The following is a 25,895-nucleotide window of genomic DNA, read 5'->3' as shown; positions in this document are numbered from 1 at the left end:
CTCATATCTCTAAAAATTAACTGGCAGCAGAAACACTAAGGAAATTCAGCTCTGAACTCGCTGCTCAGGTCTCTGGCTTGCTGTGATGCAATACTCATTTGAACACATACAGCCCCAGAGTGGGTATGAGAATGTCTGTGGCTCCTGGGCACCTGTTGGTTTCACTGTCAGAACCAGAAAAGGCTTATTAAAAGACATGATGTAGTCCATTTATTTCAGTCAAGAGTTTTCAGCCATGCAATTTGATTTTCCTGTGGGTGACACGTTATGCTGGACAGTTCCTTATTCAGCCTCAGTTTTAAAATGTTGTAGATCACAACCTTATCTTGCTTGTTCCATAGCCCTTCACCCAGTTCACCCTCCTACACCAGCATACAGTTGCTTTATTTTTAGATAATTAACCTTTTCTTTTGCCAGCAGTAGATAAAGTGCAGGGCTTCATAATTGATGTGCTGTTGTCTCTGACTTCTCCACACCCCCGTGGGGGCTTTCAATCATTGTTAGAGCTGGAGTCTTGGTTTGAATCCACGACACAGTGCTGCCTTATTATTTACCCTGAGTAGAAATGCAGCAGAGATCGATGAATGAATGATTATTATTATGCAGAACTGACTGGAATTGAGATGCTGAATGATGCACCCAAATGAATTTTTAAAAAGGCAGAGGTGCACAGCGGCCATGTAACACCAAGTATCACTCAAAAGCACAGCTCTTGTTAAGAGGTGAACATCTGACTGTGACTGGATTTTCAGTGCCTAGTTAGCAGAAAAATACAAGAGATTTTATTGACTAAAAAACTTCTCAGGAGGCATGTTTATAAAAGCAGCACCTAAATATTGAAATAAAAGGCAGTGCCCAAGTCTTCAAGTAGAGCCAAGAAGATAAGCAATGTCCTAGGCAAGTCCTGTCCCGCAAGCCTTTTTTCAACAAGCAGGCCTTGGAAATCGGTTTATTGGATATTGGCTGAATAGAAATTTTATCCTGGGGCACAAGGGCTTTTAATCTTCAGATCATTGAGGGGTTTGGCTTTTATGAGAACTGTAAATAGGATGTGATTCATGACTGCACATCATCATTTCTTTGTACTTGTGAACATTTGGAAAGTCAGCATGACCTGGGATTGCATCTGATTTTTCTAGGAAACAGGATTCTGTACTGTATCAGAGTCTGACATTGCAGGTGCAATGTAATATGATGTGCAGCTATCATAAAATCTGCTGCTTACTGTTCTCCCTTAATTTGAGTAAATCTGCACTTTGCTTAGAAGTAAGCATTATGTGAGGAAGAGGGAAAAGGAAATCCTTTACTTTCTTCAGCTACAGACTGGGAAATTCACAGGCTGTCTTCAGATTCCTTTCCAAACCCATCATCATTCCCAATCCTCTGGAAAAATACATGACTTTACTGCTGTGGTCAGGACCTGTATAGACTCACAAGCTCAGTTTACTAGAAAATGAAGGTGAGATTGTCAGAGCAATTGCTTGATGCCCAAGAGACTTAAGTGCAGTCTTTGTTTCTGCTGTGAATGGTCATTCCCTAATGCAGGGAAGAGAGAGCAGACTCTGTTCATTGGGCTGACCAAATAATGCAGCTGAGCCCTCATGCCTCACCCCTAAAACTCAAACTCTCTTTACTCTTTGCCTGGCCTCTGCAGAATGCAAGTTTGCTGGCAGCAGCTGTGAGCTGGTGAAGGTGTCAGGTGGGGAAGCAGGGAACTGTGGGATCTGTTCTCCATCACCTCCAGGTCTCTTCATCTTCATACCCCTGCCTGCACCAGCCCTGTATCAGCAACAACACACAAGGACAGGGTGCAACCATGCAAATGTGAAGGGAGACAGACAGCCTTGCCCCAGCCTTGGGCTGCACAGCCTGTCTGGACTTTTATTGGGCCATCCAGGGGCCCGCCTGCCCACACCGAGTAATTGCATTTTGTTGTGGCTGTTGTAAAATACATTGGAAACATATGTGTCTAGAAGGGCACATTAAACTCCTGCATCTCAGTTAGTGTGCATTTTTTCTGCTCTGTTTTATTTTGATTTAACAGGCCAAAGGAGACATTTCAATAAGGAGCTCTGGCTCTCTTGTATTTCTCTGTTTTCTTCAATGGGCTTCAGGAATGCATATCAGTGTCAGAGCAAACACAGGGCTTACAGGTTCAAAGGGAGTATTTTGTTCTGGCTAAATTACCCCAAATGGCAACCGAGGGTAGCATCCCCTCCCTTTAGGACATTTCCAAGTGACCTGTGAAAAGGGGGTACATCTCTAGGGGAGCATTTGATCTCAGGGCAATACCTGATGAGGAATGTCCATCTTTCTCAGCAGTGCTTTGTGGATATTCTATCTGTCAGAGTCACATTCCCATATCTACTCATAGGACAAGTTTTCTGCATTGCCCAGGGCTCCTGGCTACCTATCTGAATGGGTTATCTCTTTTTAATGGGCTGTGGCACTTAGGACCTGATTCTATATAAAGCACCTAGGAGCTACCTGAGGTTTTGCAGGATCAGTCCCTGGGTTTATGGACAGGTCCATTTTGCCTTTGTTTTGTTCCTCTTCGTGCAGCCCTGAAATCAGGAGCTGATCAAGGAAAGAAGCCAGATATGTCAGGTTTCATTATGTCCTCGGTTCCTGATAAAGGATGAGGATTGAGCAGCCCAGTTCTCACAGTTTCCTGCTTTAATCGGCCTTTGTGCACAAAGCAGTTTTTAAAATGTTGCTTACACTCTCCCCTGCACATAAGAGAAGTCTGTGCCTCCGACAGAAGGTATAAAGTACTATGTTTATTCAGTGAAAGATAGCAATCATGAACATTAGGCTGGGTTTAAAAGCCTTGGACTTTATAAGGGAAATTGACTTCAGTTTAATAGGAAAGAAGGGGAGAGATAGAGGGGGTGAGAGGAACAAGAAGGAAGTTTCAAACAAAAATGTTCCAAACCCCCATGAATAAGAGTTTAACTTTTTCCTGTTAAGCTTAAACAACTTTCCATTAACACTCCTTATTGAGTAACTTAAATGGAAAAAGCAAATAAACATTACTCCATGGCCTGATGTGTTGTCAGTGATACTGTTCATGATTTTTTCCCTCTGTCAATAAAAGGGAAGATGCCAGCAGCACCACTGCTTGCCAGCCTGATCAGACTCTGCGCTGCATCTCTGTGCAGAGCAGGCAAGATGAAAAGCCTTGTTTCACCTCCATGCTGCCTAGAGTGGGGACTGATATGGGGGCTTATAAAATGCACCCTAATAGTTGCCAAAGGAAAGCCTTCTGCCATCACATCTGACATTACCTTCCCTGAGCTGGTCATGTTCTGTTTTGCAAAGTCATTAGGGTTTTCTGGAACCCACCATTTTCAACTTCACAGCTGTAATAAGCAAGGACATGTCTTTAATTTCCAGCCTGCATTTTATTGACTTACTTATTCTTATGCCAGGATTCACTGTAGTACTTCCGTTCTGTCTCTTGTGTTTGGCCCCTCCTCCTCCTCACTGGTTCAAAATATATGAACATCAGTTACAGAATGGATGTAACTTGTGAAGTTTCAAGACTTCACACTGAACTAGGCAAAATCCTCTAGATCCTTCTTACAAAAAAATGTCTCATCATTGCACTCAGGTCTGTAGCATGATTCAGCCGACTCACATAACTTAGTAATTTACCCACTTTCTCGTAAGTACTTTTCATCTCATCTGGGAATTTGTCCTACCACTGACGTTGCTTTCTCCATTGCTGTGTCTTTCTTTGCCTTGCTTTCCTTGCCATTGCTGTGTCTTCCTTTGCTTTGCTTTCCTCTTGCAGTCTGCAAAAAGGGATGTGTAGGAGAGACACTTTCAGTCTTCCCCTTTCACCTCTTAGTTTAAATTTCTTCTTATCAGGAACAATATCTGAAGGCAAGTAAAAGAAACTTTCTTATGCAGGAAACACTTTTAGGAACATCTTAAACCTTTTTTGGTCTTCTCCAGACTCCTGAAATAAAAATGTGGGCGTATGAATGTAGGCGTCTTTACGAGCAAAAGGTGACAAAGGACCCCACATATTTATTGGAAAGCTAGAGCTTGATTCAGTTGCTTAAGTGCAGCTGTATGATACTATTTATGACACCAGAGGTCATCTAAGACATCTTCACTAAGCTTGTAGATATGACACAAGAGCACCACACCTTTCTGGAAAAGCATCTCAAACATAGGTGGGATCCTCAGGGGCATCTGGATGCCTCTGCTTTGCTAGCAGAGTCAGAGCAAGGAGCACAGAGCTATTCAAGTCACCTGCACCTGTCTTTCAAACAGGTCTGCAGGCTCTGCTGACAGTGGAGCCCAGTGTTAATGAGCAACAGGAACTGTTGGCAGTGGCAGGAGCTCTGACATGCAGCTCCCATGTATGCATCCAAATACCTTGCCCCTTGACTGAATGTCACTGTATGTGCTTAGCTTAGGTTGCAGGGCTCCATTAACTGGGTAAGGAATTTCTGCTCTTGGAATCAGATGTTCCAGTGAGATGGTATTTCTATGGAGGAGTGAATGAGGAGAGGAGGAAGACAGTGAAAAAACCAGGAATGGAGGTGTTGTATGGGATCTTGGGTTATAAAACAGGTGACCATGGCAAATATTTGTGGAGGGGAGGATTATGAGTCAGTTGCCTTTTGGTTAAAAGGCAGTATAGGCAAAGAAAAGCTGCTAAGTAAGATTTTTTATGATTTATTTAAAAGGAAGAAGCCTTAACAGACCAAGGGTGCTAATTATCAAAGACAGCTAATCTCACAATTTGAATGTGTGTGCAAGCTTCAACCAACTTTAGAAAATACCTTAAACTTCTATTCCAAGAAAGAAGAGAGAAAAACTAGCAGAGAAGGACTGCTGACATAACTGGATGAATAATCCAAGGTGAAGAATCCTAGAAACAAACAGGAAACAGAGAGAGAAATAGGAAAATGATAGCAAGGAAATTCTCTTAAAAGTTATAGAGGTAAAAGCAAGATTTTGCAAACCCCAAGTGAACTTTAGACTTCAAAGGTTGTGAGAAAAGGATGGCACCTTCACTGGTTATACAAAAAATGAAGAGGCAAGAAAGTTGAGCATTATGGGGTGAACATTAAAGATATTGTAACTTTGCTTCCAAAATCTAAGTAAATGCATTGCCTCTGTTTTCAAGAGCTTGGGGAGGAAGGCAGTAGTTAATACAAATGAGGCTAACTACAAGGAGCTCAGGTGTTTATGAATTCATGAATGGATAACCTCCATCACTGGACTTTGAGAGGATCACCAAATAACACCAGGTTTGGTAGCAAAGTTTTTAAATAATATTTGCAGTTTAGGGGTGATATTATGGAAATAGAGAACAGCAAAGGTAATATCTGTGTTTTAGAAATGCGAAAAAGTGACATGGAAAAACACAGGCTTTTTCCTCTGATCTCAATCAACCACAGGTCCTTAGAATGAAATAAAAGAATTACCTGGAAGCAGGTAAATGAAGAAATGTAGCACACTAGACTTATATGACCTTTCCTTGATAAGATAATTAATTTTCTGAGACAAAGAAAATTAAGTGAAGCATTTGAAAGGGGGCTACATAGGCAATTGTTAGGTGAACTGGAGGAGGGGATTAACAGAAGAAACAGAGGACCATCTAAACTTGGGTCATAAATGGGGTTAGTATTGAAAGTCAAGGCATTGTAAGGGAGGCACTCTCTCTGATGTGGCTGGTGATTTAATAATTTCTTACCAATGCAGAGAGAAATCAGAGCATCTGAATGAGATAGGATGTGATTCAAGAGTCAATTAACAAAAGATTTTGCTGTCAGCAGAGAGCTTTTCTGAAGTAAATGACTGAAAGGCCACCTGACTAGAAGGCAACTGCAGTGAACAAGCCATGAGAAACACAAATGTAATCTTAAACATATCAGTACAACCACCAAAAATAGGAAAGCAAGTATGCCATTTTAGAAGGCATTGGTGAAATTTTAGGTGCAATATCTCAATTAGGTACAACTGGGATTTTTTTGTTGGTGGTTTTGGTTTTTTAGTTTGGGGTTTTTTTAGCTTAGTTAGAGCAGGTGACCAGGGTGCTTTACAGCATGTTAGATTTATTTATTCAGCCAATGGTGGTTTCTCTCACTCCAGTTTTCTTCATGTGACTCAGAGTATCTCCTTCACACACATATCCTAGTAACTCCTGCCAGCACTGCCTGGCAAAAGCCTGACACCTTTGTCCCACCTCTGCTTTCTACATGATTTTATGTCCCAGATACCAATCATGATTTGTCTGGGAAATGGTAGATCATAACTCTGGACTGACACATCATATCTGTAACTGCAATTAAAGTTGTTTTAAAAGCATCCCTGCCTCTCCTACACACGGCATTTGGGGGGAGTGCAGAGTACAGTGCATGCTGAGGCACAGTAATGGCAGTGGGCTGGGCGGGTTCCCTTCCAGGCTTTTGCCCCTCTGCTGTTCTCTTGCTCACCCACCATATCCTGATACTGCAGGAGAAAACATCTGCTTTGTCTGACTCTGCAGACTATTTGACTTGATGATACCTGGTCATAAAACCATCCTAAAACCTTTGCTACTCAAAGTTATTGTGTGAATTTGTTCTAGCCGTTCCTGAGTAACTTCACAGAACAGAAAAACAAAGGATGTTTTCAGGTTTTAAACCTTAAATTGAGACTCTTGAGATCAGACCAGAAATAGCTATGAAATCACTACAGATAAAAATTAATGGCTGGCACAAATTTTGGTGCAAATGTAAATCTCAGAAGATTTATCTGCAGGCTCTTCTGGTACACCAGGCTTATTAAAACAAAAAGCATTAGAGTACAAGTCAAGAGCAAAACTCAGCAAAATAAGCTACAAGGAACACAGGCCCTGCGTGAGAAACAGAGGAGAGCCTTCTGGAAGCAGCGATGAGTTCTCATTGCAAGTGCATGGTAAGGAGAGCTAAAAAAGTAATTCTTGCTTGTATAAACAGGCAGGTGATGAGTAAGGAACATGGTTCACCCCTGTGAAAGCATATCTGGTGCTGGTAGTCACAACTTCAGCATCAATTTCATAACGAAGGAGACAATAAAGAAAAGCAATAAAAAATTACTCATGGACTGGGAAAAATGCCTGCAAATATGAGGTTTTTATCAAAGAAAGGACTGGGAAGTGACTGTACTGGAATATGCAATTATGTAGAATCAGTAAAAGATGCTTCTATCTAGTTGCAACATGAGATGGGAAGAGATACTTGAGAGAAGTGCAGGTTCCTGACCCTCTTGCCAGCATATAGGGCTGAACTGGTGTATAAGGTGCACAGGTAGCCCAACTAGATAATCTAACGGTTCTTCTTAATCCTAAATTCTGTGAATCTTTGAATCATAGAGCAAAGACCTTTCTCTGTTCAGGATTCCCATCCCTCACCAGAGGACAGAGCAAAAGTCCTCTGGAAGGCTTTCTACTGGCTTCAGGGACTGTGGGCCAATGCCACGACGCAGCAGTGACATACTTCTCTTTAGAGAAATAGTAAGTAACAGCAGTGGCCTAAGAAATATCCTTGCTTCCAGGGAAGTGAAATTAAGATCTTGAAAGACAGACCAGTGCTGTCTTTTCCACTCACAAAGACTCAGAAAACCTCACCCAAACAACCCTTACATATCCTGGGTGGCATGTTTGGGCGCTGCTGACAAGGCTCTGAGCATCTCTGAGGGAATTAGCTCTTCACATTAATTTTCTGGCAGGCAGCTTAAGACCAATCTCTTCTATATATTACCTTTGATCTGCAATTTTCATTTTTTTTTTGCCAGGGCTTAGCTCACTGCATTGCCATATCCTCAGGTAAAACCATGTGAGTTCCGTTGTGCTGCACAGCTGGAGAGATGTGCTTCTCCTCTTGACCCTTGCACAAAGCTCGAAGGTTAAAGCAGTTATGAGCTCCTCACTGGGACTGACTAGCTAATTATCAACTTCAATTTCATGCACTGTTTTTATCCATTTAGCTCCTAATGAAAGGCTTTGATGCTGCATTTAACAGAAAAATTCCAGTTCATGCTCACCGGCTTTTCAAATCTCCTTTGCCACGAGAGAAGAGATGTGCTTTTTTTCAGGAGTCTGAGACCTCTCTGCTGAGCTGTTAAATTCAGTGTTAGGTGCTATAGTAGCAAGAGTACATTGCATTTTTCACCATAAGTGCTTTAAACTAGCCAGGTTCTACTTACATATGTGCCACAGAAAAAGATGAGGATGAAGAAAGACCCAGGTGCAGATTTCCCTGTCCGATCCCTGCCCTGGGGTGGCACACAAGAGGTGAGCGAAGGAGCACAGTCCCTGCTGTGGTCAGCAGTGGGAGCTTACAGTGGAGGTTGCTCTTCTGGAGGTCTCTCACTCTCCACAGCCACTGTGGTTTTAAATTACATGCCAAACTTAGGCCATTGGACTAGGTGTTAAAATTGGTAAAGCGTGCAAGGACAAGAACAGCAGTTGGAGTCTGGTGCATTCCCACCCCATAAATCACACCAGAATTTCATCAGACTTGCTTCTTTGAAGAGTGTCTTCTTAGGACCATGTGTAGGACAGCACAGGATTAAACACATTTAATCCTGAATGCATAGTTCCCTGGGTGCACCAAGGGGAAGAAACTGATTTCCGGCAGCACTCTGGTGGATGTGGCCAAGAAAGATTATGTGTAACCTCTGTCTGGCAGTGATCGCCATCCAGGCTTGTGAGCCTGATTTTCCTCAATTATGTCATCAGGATTATTATTTTTCCCCCATTCTGCCTGAAGACACATTTCAGTTCCAATCTATCCCAGCTGAAACAGCTCAGCTTGGTCTGGCAAAGAGTGGCCTGAAGATTACACTGGATGTTTAACTCTGATATTGAGTATCTGAATGAATTCTTTCTTTCTTTTTATGTCTTCAAACATAATGCAACCTCCTAAATACCATTTTCCTCTACCCCCACAGCACAACATCATCAGCTGATAGTGGGGAAAATGTCCCTGTGACTTCATAAAAGCAGTACGAAGAGGCAGAGAGTCTACTATTGTTCCCAGGAGAACATCCTTGGGTGCATTTGGAGACTGAGATGTCCAAATGGTAGAGTGGGATGGAGCTAGACTCAGAGGAGCTTGGAGCTGGGTTGTGTCTGCACTTACGGCACAATGATCTCTCCTCTCTGCTGGGTGCTTCTTTACTGGGGGTTCCTCCCAAGGAAACTTCAAATAGAAGGCATCAACAATTTGGACCTTTTTTGTGCCTTGCTGCAGACAAAAAAAGGGCCAAGCAGCATAGATAACTCAGTACCAAGGCCGCCTTGTTTTTTAAACTAAACCACTGGACCGCAGTAATTCCTCCTATTTCAGCACCATTTCAAAGAGTAAAAATCCTACAGCTTACCTATGACCTAACTGCTCAGTAGTGCAACTTTGTTTCCCTTAAAATTCAGACTAAACAGTTTCAAGTGTCCAGAGAATTTACTTAGGCCTTGTCAGGTTCTGAAATCACATTAAAAAAAGTAAACAGTCTCTACTGAAATGGCTGCCCATCCTGGAGAGGTGTTTACTAGGGCCAACTAAAAGCAGAGCCATAATTGCCACGGGGTAGTACTCCCTCGACACTCCTTGGAGCCCCATTCCCTTCCCAGCTGACTAACGCCGTGTGAAAGGCTACTGCAACCTCATTTTCTGTGTATGCTGCTGGGGGATAAAGGACAAAGGAGAGGCAAACTGTGCAAGGAACTGCTTCTGAAGATGGCTGGAAAACTGCAGTCAATCTGTCACAGCCCACCTCCCACGCGGAGCCGCAGCAAGGGTTAACGAAATCAGAGCAGATCCAACACTCCTCTGGAGTGCCTGTGTTCTGCCGTGCAGCAGCTGTGCCTCCTGAAGGGAAGGTTTGAAGCTTTAACTGCAACAAGAAAACCTTCCCTACAAAGAAAACATGCAGGCAAAAAGGTGAGAGCTTAAACTCTGACACTAGTGACTTTAAGCCATGTCTCAATAAGGCAGGGAGATTTTCTGGCCAGCATGTTATTCAGAGGTGATATCAAGTATTGATTTATTTCCAAGAAACCTTAATTACATTGTTCAAAGTCTTGAAAAAAAAGAAGGTCTTGGAGTTACCAGCAGTTCGACACCAGGCAACTCATAAAAAAACCCATCAGTGATTTTGAACTGTTTTAATACCCTTCTTGTTATGTTTCTTAGAAAAAAAACCAACCAAAAAACAGAAGACAATCATCACCAGACATGCTCTTTTAATCTAACTGACCAGCGCAGCATGCTGGCAGCAACTTGTTCCATTACCTCCTCACATTGTCGAGGCTTTATGCTTCACTTATCTGAACAGATGAGCAGACAACCTCTACTTCCAGAGCATCCTTCGGACTTTTTTTTTTTTGTGTTTTGAATTAGTGATGCAAATCTAATTTTGCTGAAACAGGCCTAGACTCCATTACTGAAGGAGCACTTTCTATGTAGATTAACAAAGCTGCATTGTGTCACTGCCTGATGTAAGGTGCAGAAATGCCCGATTTATCAGAATATTAAATGCAAGAGCTTGTTGTGGTTTCTCTCTAGCCTACAGAATGTACGTTTGCAGTTCTGCAGCTGAATTCCCTTCATCAAACACCTCATTACCTTAGCAAAGTGAAGGGAAATAGCAACTTAAATGCTTCAGGAATATGCTGCTTATACATTAACCCATGAGCTGTAGCCGTAGGAATCAGAGAAGCACCACAGCATATCTTTTGTTTAATAGAAAATCAAACCAGAAAAAAATATATTCCTGTTGAGTCTGGGATGTCACTCCTGACAGAAATGAGTGTGAGGGAGAAGGAATGGTGTTGGGAAGGCATTCAGTCTATTTCAATACTGGGGTCCAAGAGCATTTCTGAGGTTTTTGCCCCCAATCTGTGCTCAAATAAAACACAGCTATGTGCCACCCACCCCCTCCAGGCTCTGGTGTCCCCAGTGGGTGTGCGCCTGGACAAAAGCTCTGACAGTATGAAAAGTCTCTCATCTGCACTTCCAAGGGAATGTGATCCCACAGTATCCCCCCTGCTATTCCACTGGCCAATTTAAACAAAGACCAGGTTTTCTTTCTGACTGAGTAAAATCTGAGTGACCTTGTAGAGTTGCTTGTTCCTTTGTGGATGGTCTATCTTACGTAAATCAGTGTGGATAATTTTTATCTATTTAGCAAATGTATTTGGAATGGAACAAACACTGGAAATTACAGATGGATACTCCAATAGAAGGAAGCACCTAGGAACACAGGAGCAATCTTTGGGGTCTTGCAAGCCAGCATGCCATCCCTTGTGAGACTGTCCATTTGCAGTGAAATTGCCAAAGAAGAGGAAACTAAATTGCAAAATATCTCTGTGCAGTAGGGATAATGTATAATCCCTTTAGCACAGGGTAACTAGGAACAGGATATAGGTCTATTGAGGCTTCAGAATTTATATTTTATCTCTAAAAGCCTCTGCCTCAGAGGAATCATTGCACGGAAATTCTGCACCTCTCAAAACAGAAAATGCTCCCAAATTTATCTGGAAAGCCTTTGTCATTGTTAACATTTTAGCTGTGACAAACAGGGAATGTTTGCCAGCAATCAGCTGAGCAGCTGCCCCACCGGATGAAAAAGCTGGATAGGATGGTGAACTCTGATTTTGTGGCTCATGTTCTGTAAAGCTCTGCTATGCTCAGGACTGATATACCTGCCACAGCACATAGGAAATAACAGTGCAATGGGCTGCTGTGTGCAAACCCAGAGCTGTTATGCAAGACTTACTTTTCCAGAGAACTGTAAACTCCAGTGAACTGTGTATCTTCTCTGTCTGTTGTTGTTTATATGCCTGTTGATTTATTTACCCATCCATCCCCCCAAAAGTAACTCACAGCTAGAGACTTCTCAAATGCAGTACAGATATTTCCATGTTTCTACTTCCATTCTCCCAGGAGTTATTTTTCTGGCAGTTCACAAAACTCTTTGTCAGTATCTATAAGGTAAAAAAAAATAATTGTGCAGAACACGTAGTTATTTGCTAATGGAACTCTGTCTACTGCTTAAAAAGATGGCAAAAAATCACCAGCAACTTACTTTTGGGACAAAAATTGTAACACAAACTGTGGATTTTTATTACACTGGAACAAAAGTCACTGCTTTTCCAAAATGTATCTTCATTTGTATGTGCTGCTAATCACCCATTTAAGCAAAGGGGAGAGCTACTGCAGCAAACCACATGTGGCTTTGAAAAAAAGGATGGAAAGGGGTCTTCTTATTACAAAAATGACGGGAGTAGGTATAGTTCAAGTTCTTTGTTCCCTCTAGTCTGCCCTACAGCAGATTCTATAGGGATGCAAGGAACAGAGAGGATTCTCAAAGATACCAGAATCTCACTTTAAATCCCTTTGAAGTTCCTTCCCAGTGCAGAAACATTTGAGCATCCCAGCAAGTCCTGTCTGTGCCAGTGAGCTTTGAAGACCTGACCTTGAGGGTCCTTGGCCCAGATTGGTAGACACATATAACTCTCACCAAAATGGGACTAAACAAGGGTTAGTGAGGTGATGAAGAGTCAGTTCCTCATTTTCACTGTCTAACTCAAAAAGGTATGGGGACATAAAACTGGGGCACTATCAATTGCAAATCATTATGTGAGATCAGCATTGAAGGCTGAACCTAAGGCAGGCAGATCTAATGATGCATCACTCAAAGGGAGCAGGCAATAAAATGTTCTTGATCTTTGAAGATATTATATGCTCATACACTTGCATAAAAATTGTATTAAAGGGGATGCAATTATTTTAATGATGTCCCTAAGCTGGATCTGGCCAGGTGCAAGTGGCAAGTTGTATTTCTGCAAGTGCTTCAGACCTTTCAAAATAATACATTTTTGGAATTTGTGATTATCCTGAGAACATTAACTCAGCTGGCATCCTGAAAGATCAGGCCTGAGTAGAATAAAACCTAGTGACTTTGGAGGTCAAACAAAGCAGTTAGCAATTTCTGCTTGAAGAAAGAAGGCCATGGAAAGACAGAATCTCTTGTTTTGTGTTGGGGGCGGGGAGTGGTTTGTTGTTGTGTTGTTTTTGTGGGGTTTTTTTGTGGTGGCTAAATTGCATTTGATCCTTATCCAGGTTTAATCTGTGTGTGTGTGATTTTCCTCAAGACCATTTTGTGTTATGCACAGTGGAGTAAGTGTGCATTGGCTCCTTTTCTTTCTTGTACTCGGTGTGCTGTCCCTTTGTACCTATCCAGGGCAAAAGTACAAGATTATCCAAGCAGCAGCACAGCTTTTCTTCACTCAGCTGCTCTAAGTGTAAATGACTGAATGAAATTAAATGTCACAAGAGTTAGGACATATATCATATTTTGTTCCCAGTCTTAAAGCTCTGAAAAATAAAAAGAAATTATGTTTTCTGAAACTGTGACTCTTATCTCAATTACCCAAGATTAATTTCTATGTTCCCTTCCTTCCTCCCCTGCAGGCTTTTGGGCCCAACTGCCTGAAACTTTTCTTATCTCTCTTCCTAAAATGGACCATATCTCCTTCCCGCCACCTCTTTCTCACAAACATTTGCACAGCCATTCCTTTCCATGGCAGGAAGGCAAAGACAGGTCTGCTCTCATGATGATTGTCAGAAGAACCAAGCTGTTTAATTTCTGGTTTGAATTCACTGCTGACCCTGCTTTGACAGTCTCTTGAGGTTCCTCCCAACCCGAGTGGTTCTCTGAGACAACGAAGCCCTGAGACACTGACCACAGGATCACCTCACCAATTGTCTGCAGCCATGCTCCAGCATAACCAAAAATGTGCACCAGATCATTGCACACAGAAAGTGCAGGCAGAGGTACAGCTGCCTAAAATCTTTTTGGGAAGGCAGTAGTGGCAGTCTGGAGAGAAATCTTGCCCAGCCCCTTGATCTTGTCAGTTCTTTACACACAGTAAGAACTGCCTTCATTGCACATCTGGGAGAGCTGCAAGGTGGAAAGACAAGACAGGACTACTTTAAAGTCAACTATGTGTGGATTTGATTGCCATGCAAAAATCTGGGAGCTGTATTGGGTGCTGCAGCATGCATGCTAGAGAGAAGTCCACTTGTAAACACACTCACAATGCCCCTGTGTCCAAAGCAAACAGGAACATGTGCACCGAAACCACTTGTGCTGTGGAAAGGAAAGGAACACAAACAAACAGCCCCAGGGCTTGCTTGCGTACGGTCTAGAAGCAGACTTCCTGTGAGATAAAGAAAACTGCTGTGGAGCTTACAGTTTGATCCTGACCTGCTCATAACTCCAGGTTCCCAGCAACTTTAGGAGTGATTTGCAGAAAGGACTGATTCCTTTGCCATCACCCAGGTACCCAAATTTGTATTATGTTAATTACTGCATTTGGCACTGAGACGTTTTTCAATCATCTCTTCTGCTGATGATATGTATACCAAGTCAGAAGTGGAAGGGCCTCAGATTAGCTAAGTGGTTCCTTTCATTTGAGGATGACCTATTATTCCCACTCCTGTGAGAAAACACAACATTCTACAGAAGACTGAAAAATAAGGTTCTATCAAGTCATATTTCTAAAATCCTTTTGAGCTCCTGCTAAGAGCTGAAACTGAGTAGCCCATTTAAAGTCATTCCATTTCACCCATTGCTAATTTCATTTATGCTGAAGTACTTTCAAATAATATTTAACCAGTGTGCAAGCAAAAAATGTGCAGATGGTAGGTAGGTAGGTAAAAGGATAATTTATGACCCAGAAAAAGCTGAAAGCCAGTTTTACTAGTTATAAATGATACTCTTTGTGTTTCAGATCTTTGACACTTTAAATACTAGTTAACATATATGATGATTTAGCCCATAAACCAATTCCACCCCGAGACAATGCATTTCCTTGATTAAAGGTTTCTTAAGGGAATATTTAATGCATCGTATAACAATAAAACTCTATTACTGAGCAAATAATTCCAGATATCCAAAACTATGTCAAACCAAGGTTGCACTGGCAATTCTGTACCTGCTTCATAGAAGCCACATTTCTCCTTTGTAAACTGGATTTTTAGAAAGTAATAACATAATATTGGAAATGTGAATAAATAAAAATATTCAAGCCTCTCTTGGAAAAATAAAAAGAGTGTATAAGTAGCTGGACATTTTCAGGTGTGTGGATGACTGCCATTATTTCACAGAAATGGGGATATGGAGCACTGGAAGAGATCTCAAGACATTTTCTGGTTTGAGTGTACCTAGACTGTGTGACATTTATCACTGAGGATATATAAAACCATTTCTAGGATGTTCATGAAGGCACCTCATCTATTTATTGAGATAAACTTATCCATGTAGACAGTTGCAAAAAACTCAGTAGACAATGCTGAAAAAATAGGCAACATGAGAGATACCAGGAGTGTAGGAAAAGTGGTGAGAAACCAGAAAGAATGGCACTGGGATCTCAATTTGTATGAGGCGGGTACATGTGATAAGAGAAGGATAAAAGGTTAGAGGCAACTAGCTCATGAGGCTATTGTGACACCAGCAAACTCTCTCAAAAATCTCTTAGGAGAGATTTTTCGAAGAACTGGCCTCTAACCAGTTCTTACAAAACCCAGTGAAGCTGACCGCTGTATTGCTTTAGTCATTTTCTTTCCAATGCCTTTCCTGATAATGCCTTATTTCTCGGGGTTCGATGTAGAAAAATGTGAGGCTGGGGACTCAAACAGTTTTTTCTGCCAGCTCCTCCTGATTGCATCAATTTTCTGGCCGTGCTCATGCATCTGTGAGCCACTGAGTGAAGGTGATTTGGCCTCTGTGCAGTGACAGAAACACAAGTCTCCTGTCCTGCCCACATCATGGCTCTGTCCTGCTGTCCTGTGCAGTGGTTCTGCCTGTGGAGCAGGGACCAGACAGCTCCATGAAATCTTTGTCATAGGTGTGCCACAGCAGCAGCAATCCCAGGCCTCAGTGGGTGCTTCAGGCAACTCCTGGCATGTCACCTTTGGTCTAAGAGAGCTGTGAGAGGTGATACCTGTCCATGTGGAGGGACAGTATCAGTCACCATAAAGACAGGAGCTGCAAGAGGTCAGATTGGTTAGTCAAACCAGATGCATTTTTTTCTAACCACTATGCCTCCCTCATTCTGTTCTTGCATTTATGAACTTCTGATTTCCTCTTCTGTTATTTTAGAAACCATCTATGTCTATATTTACTTTAAGCACTTAATAGTGCCTTCTTCTTCCTTTATAGAAGACTGGATTGATGTCCAAGCCTAACTGAGGGGTTCTCCTGAATTTATTTTCTTTTAGTGACTTCTAAGTATAAGCCTCAGTCCCACCTCCTCCCTTGTATTCCCTTTTCAATCTCCAACTCTGATGTTTTCAGTAATTTCTGATTTTTTTCCCTCTTAACATTTCGAGTTGCATTTCTGCTTAATGAATTGGAGTCCACTACCTTTTGCAGACTGTGTGGTATTAATTTATGAGCCATAATCTGGAAACTGCTGCTTTACCATCTTCTCTCTGTTCTAGTAACAGCAAGATTTGACTCATTTGCACCTGACATGGTTTGTGTTACCAAACACTGTGGGAGCAGAGGTTGTCAGAAATTACTTGGGGAACCCTGTAATCATATAGAACGGTCTTTTTTTTTCAAAGGAAGAAGGAATAAAAGCTTTTTCTGATCAGTTTTGGTGCTGTGAAGGTGTTACTCAGTTTATGCTGTGCACCCATCATTTCACTCAGACAACCATGTTTTTGAAAAGCCCCATTCACAGAAATCTAGGGATGGGAATGCAGAGGTCAGCACTGGTGCTCCTTGGGATGGAGAGAGGTTGGCAGCAGCTCTCTCTGTGACTCAGCCTGCTGGAAATGACAGCCAGGCTCTTGCTTTGTCCTTGCCATGACACAGCAATCTCAGAGGCAATCTTGGAGGAAAAGTCAGCATCACTCACAAGCCCATGTTCTCTGTGCCCATCCTCAAGTGGCTGGCAGAGATGAGATTGCTCAGCTCAGCAGCCGCCTGTTTTTTTCTGCCAAGTGGAAATGGACCCAATTGCTTTTGTGCAGGCAGGCTTTACCTTGGTTCCTTTAAATCAAAGCATTTGCAGTTCACTAAGAGCAAAGTATAAGTACAATGAAAGCCAGGAGTTCCTTTCAATATGGAAAAGTTTCCCAAAATGACTCAAATTAAATTTCATAAGAAGAAGTCCATAGTTCCATGAAATTTATAGATGCATTAGAGAAAAAGAAGTATATTGCAGGTTAGTTGATTTAGTGCTGATTCTTCGGGCAGCACTCAGCAGAATAAAGGAGGAATGTGATTTGGAAATACACTGGAGGGGATTCAGGAGTATGCTGGCAGCATCAAGTTTCATCCAATTTGAGGGGATTTTCACTCTGCTTGGATACTGTAACCAACTGGGTTTACTATCAAATTACATTTCTCTGGATCTCCTGTAAATCTGAGAACTAATGAAAATAAATGCAAATATAGAGCATTTTGCCTCACTGCACTCCCATTAAGCCTTCAGCCATTCTGACATAATTTGTTTCTCTTCTACCGTCTCTGTTTTTACGGGTTGTGTGTGGAGACCAAAGCTTCCACACTGCGGGAGGACACACAGAGAAACAGCCCATTTGGGAGCAATCCGAAAAGCGCCGCTGGTTGGGTTTCAAACAAGGCCCTTTGTCTGAGACCAGTTACTGGGTCTGTGCATGCCTGTAGGTGAGGCTGACCTCAGTGTTAGGGCTAAAGGAAAGGCTCTGGGAATTTTGAGGGTATTGGGGCCCTTGGTGAACACCTGGCATTTGAAACGAGGACACCCCCGCCTCGGAGGTAGAAAAGGTTTGCATGTCCTGTGTGCTGGGCACGGCAGAGGATACTGGCACCAGGAGGTTACATAGCAGGTGTTGCTGGCCCATATAACATAAACTGGCAATAAAGATAAGTGAGAGTCTGGGTGACTCTTCCTGCTCATTGTGGTGGATGCATTTGGGAAAAGTAAAACAGAAAAAAACATTTTTTATTCTGATGAATTAGATACCTTACCTTCCATTAGGCACCAGAAGAAGAGAGCCAAAGGAGTCTAATCCTAGTGATTGCACACAGCTGGGCTTGCTTAACACAGCATGCAAAAACCTTGCAAAAACCAACCCTGAAGCCTGTGGCAGAGGTATCCATAAGCAGACACTTGAAAAGGCTGGGTGCTTGTTAATGCCTAACAAGCACGTCCTCATCTGACTCAGTGGTGTTGAGCTCTGTTTATCTAATCCCTAAATTCTCCAAGAGAAAAAAACCTCTCTTTATTAGCCTATGACAAATAAGTAAAGTGGAGGACCTGGAAGAATCTTGCTGAATTTTCTGTGTCATAGCTACACAGCCTTCCCTTTAGAAGATGAAGCAATATTTTAGACTGATTAAGGCAAATCTTCTTCCCTCTACCATGATGGTGAAAGAGGTAATATTTGTCTGTCCTGGGGTTTGCAAATGGATTTGAGAACTGTCTTCAAATTATGTTTTCTGCTGGACTCATCTGTGGTGGAACTTGGGAACAAGTGAGGAGGCACTGTTTTGAGCCAGACTTAGTTTAATTTTAGACAGGGATTCATAGTTCAAATCTAAGGCCAAACCATGCCTAAATGGAATATAGCTGTGGGAAATGTGTGGGTTTTCTAGCTACATTTCAATAATCAGACTTCTCTTCTATTCTATGGAAAATACAGGTTTATCCCTTCTCCTGAAAATAATCCTTGTGGAATTCTGTGGGTTCATTCTCCCAAATTAGGCATTAGGGCAAAGGTCCTCTCTGTGTGGAATGACATCAAAATCTTGACTTAGCTAACCAAGGAGTTGTTTTCAAACAGAATTAGACAATGGGTCTCAACAAAGTCTGCTGGAGTAGGATCCAGTGTCATGTTAAGGACCCAGATTTCAGGGTTTATTTAAGTTGTCATGGTTCAGGCAGAGCAAGTGCCACAGCTGCTCATAGTTCTGTTTCATAAAACCCATGTCAAAAGTGGGACCACAAGTGGTTTTTCTTGGAAGCAGTGTGGGCTGTGGGACACATTCCCCTGTGAAGCAGGATGGAGCAACATCACTCTGATCAGAGCCACTCCTATCTGCTCTAACAGGGTTTATAAGAGCCCTTGCACTTAATGAAGCTGCGAGTGCTATTTTTAGACTATGGCACGAGTAATTCTGCCCTGTTTCTTTGATACAGAACAGTCATTTCCTTTAAAAGCCCATGCCTGGTTTTACAATCTCACTGCCCACCCATACTTCAGCCAGCGGTTTTGATTTTGTTTTCCTATTTTGACTTTCATCTTTTCTGGTTGCCGTGGTGATAGCAACACAAACATCTCCAAAGGATGAGCTACTTCCCTCAGAAAGAGCATCTTACGGCTCGCATCAGGACTGCAGAAATGTTTAATGCATTTTTGACCACGTGGTAAACTAGTTTGGTGGGTCATAAAGCACAAATCACCATCTGGGTCCAAGGTCATGTCAGTTCCTTGGAGGGAACATTTTATTTTATTTTATTCTTTTCCATTCTGAAGACTACATTTTGTTTCTCACTCAGGCCAAATCAGGGGTGTAACTTACGAATAGTATTTGGCAATCTAAAGAACTATGTATAGACCAAGTAGAATACCTGCTACCAAAAGAAGCTTCTCCTCAATCTCCTCGGTTCTAAAGCTGATTATATGCTTTCAGAAACATATTTCAGCCCTTTATCCTCCTGTTCACGGTGTTTTCCACACAGGAGGTTGAACAAAACACCTCAGCCCCTCCACAGAGGACTGATAGTTGTCAGCACACACCACAAAAGTAATTCTACATCTGATGAAATTGGAGGGAACTGTACAAATAACTTGATCAAAGTGTATGGAAGAGATGAGTGCCAGAACCCAGAAAGGGCTCGTGCACAGACTGCATGGTACCTGCTCCTGTGCTCAGACTGCTTGAACACAACACTTCAGCAAACGTGTTGTGCAAAGTGCTGGTCTACAAAGCATCTTTAACATGACCAACAAAGCTCTTGCAATGTTCCTGACTTGGAACAGCATCTCAGTGTTGGATGTTTGGTACAGGATGGTGTGTAGCAACCTTCCCACCTCTGAGTCTTTGCAGGGTTAAAAAATCTCAAACAGTGCTTGAGAGTGGGCTTCTTCTGAGCTTCTGCATTACTTTCCTGTGGGAGGGAATTATTGGACTACAGCTGGACCTGCAAAAAGATGTTTATTGCAATTAAATATTCAGGTTGGAGTCAGTAGAAAAATCTTTCCAACATGAAGATGGGCAACCTCATCCATTGTAATCTAGAGACAAACCCAGGGTGGTATCCCTTCTCTTTTTCAGCATGCAAAGAGTTCAAGCAATATGTTTTGAAATGTCCCTGGCTTCAGGCTCACCTCCTCCCACTCCCAGTCCTGGCCCTATATTCTGGAACTGTAACTGGTGACAAAGACTCGGAAGGAAAAAGAAAGGGCAATATTATTCACATTTGGAAAATGTAAGAATAAATGTTTTTCCCTTGGGGAATCACTTGAGTGACACAATGGAAAAAAGCCCTGGGGGCATATCTTCCCTCACCATCTGCCTCCACACCCAGTGTAAAGGCCCCTGGGCTTCCAATGGAATTAAGTCTACATTTCATGTTGCACAAGCAATACACATCTTGAAGCGATCTTTCTTAGCCATGAATATGTCCCAAATCAGCTGGTGCTGCTCAGCATAGAGAGTTAAGCTCACACTCTGCCAAATTTTGCAGCAAATGTTCTTCATCTATCTTTGCAATTCTGAGATTTATAATTTTATCATAAATTCTAAAAACACAAACCAACCAACAAAACCCTAATAAGTGAAATATTATTGAACATCAACTCAAAGATAGAAAACATTCTTGGATATATGTACATGCAACCATAAACCGTATATTAATAATATATTTACTGTCTGTATTACTTTAAGGCACATGTACAGGGTAAAAAAAACATGCCCCTCAAAGGTTTTAAATATTTTGAAAATAACTCCAATAAGGTTTCAGTTTGGTATAGAAGAGCTTGTAAACTTCCTTATGTATTTGTGAAAATGGCAGTTAGAGGGCAGTTTTTTAAATTTACTTGGCGAATTTTTAATAGCAGCAGCTGTCCAAACATGCTGCAAGACACCGTTACACAAATATACAACACCTACTGAGAGAACTGAACTTTTGGATTGGCATTTTATTTACAAGCAAATCCAGTTGCTCTTGTACTCCCATCACATACTGCCTTTTACAGATGGTTGTGTGCTTTTTTTTTTGTTTTAAAGAGTTTTGGGTGTTTGTAACACCTATGGTATCTAGATCTATTCAGGAGTTTTTGCATCTCTGTGAGCCTTCTGGGACAGAGGGGATCTTTATTTAATCGGTGCTTGAAAAAGATCTTGTGACATGCTGGATGTAAATGAGCTGTCACTTATATTCTGCTCTTCACACTGGTGCTGGGACATATTGAAGCAAGTCAGACCGTCACCATCTCAGGAGTACTGGAGTACCCAGGCTGGCTAGAAAGGGCTCCAGACTGTTCCAAGAATTTGGCGCTGAGAATCAGTTAGTTTTGACACATAGATCTGATTAAAATAATTTCCTCTGATATTCACATTTCTGTCTCTCACACAAATGCTGGTTTGGGCAGAATTTCTTTCAGGTCCTAAACTTTCATTTCTGTAAGGTGAAAAAACCTGATGGGAACACTTGCTGGGGTAAGCAATGACTAGCACCAGCCATACTGCAAATAGGCACCATGCAAAAATCCCTACTGCCTTTCTGGTGAGGTTATTGGCTCCTTAAATTCTTTCAACCTCTTTACTAACCAGTCACACCATACATCATCTTTACTTTTTAGCTGGACCATGCAAATTTTTTTGCTATTTAACCATATCATGCAATCTCTCTGCTGGTCTACTCCAGGCACTTAATAATTTCTGTACTCAGGAATATTCCAGGGCCGAGAAGTGCTGCAGACAAGACTGAGAGCCAGGCATCTACCCTGGGAGTTTTAGGGATCTTCTGGTTAGCAAAGGCCAGAGTGGGTAAATGATTATGTCCTTTCAGAGATGAGGGCCCTTAGGTTTCTATGGTGTGACCCTTTGGCAACAGCTCTCCAGTGATCTCTCTCTCATTTAGAAGTCCTTGTGACTGTCATCAGGAAATGTTTTGTCTCTCACAGTCCCTTGTACAACGGCCTGGGGAGTCACCCATGTTCTCTTTTTAGGAGGACTGGCTGGTGGAGAGCTACTCCTGTGCATACAAAAGGACAGCCCATGCTCAGGTATCTCCCAGAAAAACCATGGAGTGAGATAAAGCTGTAAAGAGACTCTGGTTCTTGGAAAATTGTAATACGGAAATAACCATTTTTTGAGGGGTTCCACTGAATCAGCAAAACCACATCCAACTACTGCAATAACCACTAAGAAGATAACTACTTTAGGAATAACAGACAAAGCAAACAGGGAAATAGGGAAGCAGAAATACTTCAAGAAAAAGCAGGGAGAGAACAAAGCAGTGAACTCTGGAAAGAGAAGAGGAAACAAGTGAGCCAGAGTCATACAAACATCAATTTTAGTCTGGTGCTGAGAAACTGAGAACACATCTGGTCTACTCCCACTAGACATGAGTGGTAGTTTTCCCAGAAGGATTGAAAGTACAGAATGAAGCAGCATTAGGTTTAAAAGTAAATTTTTGGAAAGAATTAAAATTAAGGTCTTGAAATTGTGTACCAAAAAGTATTTTGCCCCAACCCCATTGTATTTCCCATCCTGTCATCCAGGGTCTTTCTTACATGAAAGCAAGAGTTGTCTGAAGACCATCAAGTAATCAGCTTAGTGGCATCTGAGAATGGACTAAATGTAAGTATTCACCTACTTTTCTTATCTATGGAGCTGAGACTCAACATTTTCACAGAAATAAAAAGTTACATAGATTAGACATCCACATGTGTTCCCACTCAGGTGGCCTGGTGTGCCCTCTCAGCCATGTACCAGCTCAGACCCGGTGAATGGCACAGAGGTAACCATAGCAATATGTGCCTTAAAATGGTTATAGTCATGATAGACTTAACAACTTAGAACAAACAGTTGCATAAGTCTGGCCTAATCCTAATGAAATCCTCCCAAGTCTGGCAACCTAAAAATAGAAAGATGAAGAAAAAAGAAAGAAAGAAGAAAAACAGCCGTAAACCCCCCATCCACCTACTCAAAATTAGTTATGCCTTAAAGAGAGGAAAATTTGTGCTTTGCAGATCTAAATTCTGCCTCCCCAGGAGACAGAGCCTTTGTGTCACAAGTTCATTGTTATATTTTTAGACCCAGACACTGAAAGGTGGGGCCTGAATATAAACCTTATTGTACTTTGGCAGCAAACAGGAAGCAAATGATACCTCACGGAGGTCAAGCTCTACTTGAGTTCTCTGAAAGCCTGGGGTCTGTTAGTTCATTTGTTTGTTTTGGTTCTCCCAGACACTATAGTTTTCTCATTACCTTCCTTCACAGGAAGTTTTTAGTAGCTTTTCATGTGCCTGTTATGGTGGTCACAGTGTAGAGGGCTTTAAAGGCTTCAAGTGACTTTCAGGAAGAGCATCAACAGTGGGTTAAATAACCACTCTGCTAATTTAACTTGGGTCTTCTGCCACTGCAAGACTGAAGTCATCTTTTGTGGGTCAAGATGTCACTATTCACAGCTGTACTTTGCTTTGGAGAAAGGTGTTTGCACACCTGTCAGCACTTGCTGTTGTAGTAGGACAGAGTTTTACGGTACAGAGACAAAAAGGAGAGATTATGCAAGGTCTGGATCTAGAGCTTGTGTGCAGGACCAGCTCCTCCCAAGCATATACTGGCAGTGCATCCTTCTGGCTGTCTAAGGAGCTGTGTTTATGAGGAGATAGTGTGTTTTCCTATGCTCTTAGGAACCCACCAGGCTCCATACTCTTTCTACGTCCCAGCTCCATTTACATATTCCTTATGTCTGAGCATCCAAGAGGACCTTCAACTTCCCATGTGTGAAAAAAGCCATCATAATGAGGTGTTGATATGTTTGGAACACTATCTGCTACTATAATAGAAATTATTAACAGTGATAGATCATTTTCCACACCCACATAGATAATAGCATCTCTCTCGGGACAGATGACAATCTAATTGTGGCAGAATGCAGGGAGGCCTGAAGCACATTTCATTAGTAGTTATTGACTGGGCTAGCCTGTCTTGTCCTTCAGGGAAAAAAAAATTACGAAAAACACCTGACAGGAAAAAGGAAAAGCCTGTGCAGTACTTTTTAAAAATCAGCACAGACATAATTAAGGTTAACAATGTAGCAGCGAGTCAGTGCAGCCGGTCGGCATTCTCTTGTTCCACCCTGTACGACAACATATTTTCCCCAGGAGACACTTTGTGAGGTGCAAAAGTTCACCTGCAGTCTGGTAACTCACTTTGAGCTGGGACTGTGATCACTTAATGGATTCTTCTGGTGCTGGCTGCTATGGTAACTGCTGCATCACGCTCTCTGTAGGCTTGTTTTCAGAGGACAGTGTAAACTGTGAGAGCAAATCTCAGATGGATTCGTTACTGGAATCAAAATCCCAGGGCAGATTTGCAAGTCTACACACAGTCTTGGCCCACTGTGTTCTCCTTTTATGGGCATGTTTGCTCATTTGGCTTAATTATAAACCCAGTCTTTCAGCATTGTGCGCTCAAAGATGCTTCTTAGAATCTACGTCTTTTGGGTTTGGGCCGGGTTGGAAGCACGTATGGGATGTGTTAAAAAAAAAAAATAAAGGCACAGTGAAAATCCTAAAAGATGACACCAATAGAGCAGAGATTGGTTTAAAACATTAAGCCTGTCTGGCCTGGTCATCAAGCTCAAGGGCTGCAGAAGCAAAGCCCTCTCCAAAAACAAGCAAAGATATATCCTCGGGAGCTGGGAAAAAGAGTTACCAAGTCTTAACCAAATGTACCCAAAGCAGCGGTGAAAAGGCAAATGGTCTGGAGCAATGATTCAGAGACCTGGGAGCAGAGATTTCTGATCCATGTCCTTGGTACAAGCTTTACCGTGAAAGGTGACATTTGCCATCCCCTGGCTGATCTGTTTGCAGAGAGGGGCAAGGCTGGGGGTCAGCTCCAGGGCAGGATGGAGGACGGCAGTGAATGGGGAGAAGTAAAGTGCAGCAGGAAAGAAAAGTAAAAAGTGACAGGAGAAAGACAAGAGGCAGAAAGTGGAATTGGCTTCCAGTGATCTGCTAGAACTTGGCAAACATGTTTCTGCAGAAGGATCAGCGAGTGTGGGCTGAGGTCAGGCTGTGGGAGGCACACAGGATAGAGGCAAGAGCGGAGGATGAGGGTTCATGTCTGGGCAGGAAGCAGACCTGGAGCTGGAGGGATCCTTAAGAAATCAAGGGTATTCCTCTGCCCACAGCTGGACCCTCCCTGTCAGGATCATTCCTCACCGATGCATGCCTGACCAGTTCTTAAAGGTGTCCAGCAGCAGATGCTCCAGCACTTTCCCAGATCTTGCAGAGTTTCACCCTCTTCATTAACATGTTTATCTCAGAGATAGTGTCTAACCTTTCTACTCTTTCCCAGATGGATGAGGAGAGACTGATCATATCTTCTTTTCAGCAGTCTTTACAGACAATTTAGTCTATTTGTCTGCATTTTTCTCTAAGATTTCTTAAAGTATAATGCTGAAGTATTCCAGCTGATACCTTACCAGTGAGCTTCAGAAGGATCTTCCAATGCATGCTATCCTTGTCTCAGATTTCAGTGCCATACCATCTGTTTTTGTAACAACATAAAGTTCCTGACCCACAGTCTGATTCTGATCTACCTTTACATTCATACATTCCCCTCCAAAACTGCTACCAACTCATTTTCCACTGCTGTATAATCACAGAGTT

Source organism: Coloeus monedula (assembly GCF_965178545.1).
Source record: "Coloeus monedula genome assembly, chromosome: 3".
NCBI classification, from domain to species: domain Eukaryota; kingdom Metazoa; phylum Chordata; class Aves; order Passeriformes; family Corvidae; genus Coloeus; species Coloeus monedula.
The sequence above is the reverse complement of the archived record's forward strand: the minus strand, read 5'-3'. Positions refer to the sequence as shown.